The sequence below is a fragment of the Pelobates fuscus genome, chromosome 5 (genome assembly GCF_036172605.1).
Source record: "Pelobates fuscus isolate aPelFus1 chromosome 5, aPelFus1.pri, whole genome shotgun sequence".
Classification (NCBI taxonomy): domain Eukaryota; kingdom Metazoa; phylum Chordata; class Amphibia; order Anura; family Pelobatidae; genus Pelobates; species Pelobates fuscus.
Genome location: NC_086321.1, coordinates 180251314 through 180254265, shown reverse-complemented (window position 1 = coordinate 180254265; position 2952 = coordinate 180251314).

Genomic DNA, 2952 nt, shown 5'->3' with positions numbered 1-2952 from the left:
GCACATTTTCTTGCCCAAAACAGTTCCATAGATTTGGGCTGTGCGGTCGGTCAATTCCTGGCATAAAAACGGCTAAGTCCCATTCGAAGTGTGCCTGTACTTCGACTTTAGTCGAAGTGGAGTTGATGTTAAGGGTCGGCGGTGTTCGAAGTTAAAATGGCCGCCGCCACGTGGTCCTTTGTCCGATACCGCCCACTTCGACAGCTTCGACAGCTTCGACAACTTTGACAGCTTCGACAGCTTCGACAGCTTTGACTGTGTCTGAAGTGCCATATACAAAAGTACCAATCTGTCCCCAAAGTATTTAAAGGGCTAGGGACAGTATTATACAATCCACATGCCCACAAGTAGTTCTTAAAGGGTCAGTACATTATGGTAGCAGTCCATAAGCCCCAATTCAGTCCCTTAAAGGGCAATATCTCCCAGGGACCATAATCACTGGGCAGGAGGCTAGCAACCAGGCTTCTCCAGTTCTCAGTGGCGAGGTTGGTTCCGCCACAGACACAACACTCAACTAGGTTGTAAGGAAGATAATATATAACATAATTTTAATTTTGATTTGGTTTGTAAAATGACACAATATCACCATAAAAAACAAAAATCATAATACGTATCAGATATATCTAATATATACAGGTTCCAGGGGGAATGTCAGTACAACTGACAGCCAAACTTCTCCCACAAGTCCCCAATAGAAAGCAGAGACCTTGGAAAGCAAATGGCAATCTAGATTCAATCTATATATCTGTAACAATAACTGCAGCCATAAATAAATGTAAGATTGTGGTAAGAACTTTTGTTGAATACACAGTGCACTTTTAGAACTGGGAAAAGTGAAGAAATTGGCTTCACAATTAATAAGGGCAATACATTTTATAATTTACTTTTGTTTTATCTCGGTAGGAAACTGACCTATACATTGCTTAAGGTTCCAGTTTGCTTGCCCACCAGAAAAATTCCTTCTCAGTAGGAATGTGACATCACACAAATGTATGTAGCTCAATGACAAGAATTTTCCATTGACCCGTTTATAAACAGGACTGGATGAAGGACTAGAGGTCATCAACTGAGACTTGAGAAAAGATCACACCTACAGCAGTACATAGATTTTTTTCACAATAAAAAAATGTTTGTATGCCTTTGTGACAAAGCAGAATATACTGATACATCATTCTTTAAATGAAGGAATCTACCTTTGATTTATTACCTTTTTTGAATAGGTAGTAGTAAAAGGGCGTATGACAAGTCAAATTTGAGTACTTTTGTAACGTATATTGTATGTATTTTTTCACCTTTAGAAATCATATTTATATTTAGAACTAGAGAACTAAGATATGCATATGCAGCTGTATCAACACTGGGTGGCAGTGTAACATTGTTGAATTATTACGTTATGTTATATTATAATTATTTTATTATTAGCATTTATAAAGAGCCAATATAGTCACCAGAGTTTACAATTATAGGATGGGAATATTTGAGAACAAGTAATTAACATACAGAATATTAACAGAGACAGCAGGTGAAGAAGGCCAGGCTCAAACACGCTTACAATCTATCAGGGTTATTCACTAAAGTGAAAATTTAAAGTGAATTCAAAGTAAAATTCAAATTTAAGGTCAAAATAGCTTATCTGGAAAAATCTCTAAGTAAGCTATACTTTCATTTCAGCAGCTCTGGCCTTAAAATTGACTTCTAACTGAATTGAATTTTGAATAACCCTGTATGAGGAAGGGGTAAAAAAGGAAAATAGCATGTCAGTGGGGAGGATGAGTTGATGAATAAGATGCCTGTGTCAAAATAATCTAGTAAAAGTGGTGTATAGAAGTACCAAACAGTGGAAGGAGAGAGAGTGAGATGGACTATGGGAAAGAGGAAACTCCGTAGGGGAATTGTAATGAGAAGCGTCACCTGGGAACTTAGAACGCAATTCTAAAGAGTTGTATTTTGACTGACGTAATAAAGGACTGGATGTCCGATCACTAATACTGTCACGGGGTTGTACCGCAACTAACAGAAATTGCAGATTCCACAAACACAGGTACTGTATAGATGTATTACCAAGCCTTAGAGTGTCTGGACTTACATAAGAATAATTAAGACAAAGTCAGTAGTAGCCAAGGTCAAAAATATTGAAATACAGATAAACCAGGGCCGTCTTTAATATTGATTTGACCCTGGGCAAGCATTTGCTTGCCCCCCTGGACCATGTCCTCCCATCCCCCCACTCCTAACCCCCAACTCACTGGTATGCAGTCACGGCCTCCACTCAAACCCAGTAACAGGATTAATGTAGAAAGGGCCCCGGTGCAAGAATTTTTTGGAGCGTCCTCTTTAGCGCAAGAGTGGAGAAAAGACTGATCCACATCTGTCATACAACTCCCACACTGCTATGCCAGCTGGGGATCTACCATTTGGCCATTCCTGTAGGGTTATATTTGTGAGCAGTGTTTGTTCATTTGAATGTAAGCATGTTTTTGCATAGAGTATATGTGTGCATGTAGGCGTTGTATATGTATGTACTGTTACCTTTGGAATTCAGTGATGTACTTGTGTGTAGTGTTTGCGTTTGAATGTGGGTGGGTGGGTGCGTTTGTATGTACTGTCGGTTTTTAAATGCAGGTGTGCTTTTGTGTGTAGAGTTGGTGTTTGTATAGAAATTTAGCGGTTTAATAAAGGGGTGTGTTTGTATGTAACATTTGTAATTTCATACAGGGGTGTGTTTTGATGTAGTGTTGTCTTTTAAATGCAGATGTACATTTGTTGGTAGTATTCCTTTGAGTGAAGGGGTGTGTTTGTATTTAATGTTTGTGTTAGCAGGGATGTATGCACATACATACTAACAGATATACATACACATTAGCATGCAGTTACACACATAAACACACTGATATATGCACACACCTTGGCACATACACACCATTACACACAGATACACTGGCATATGCACAC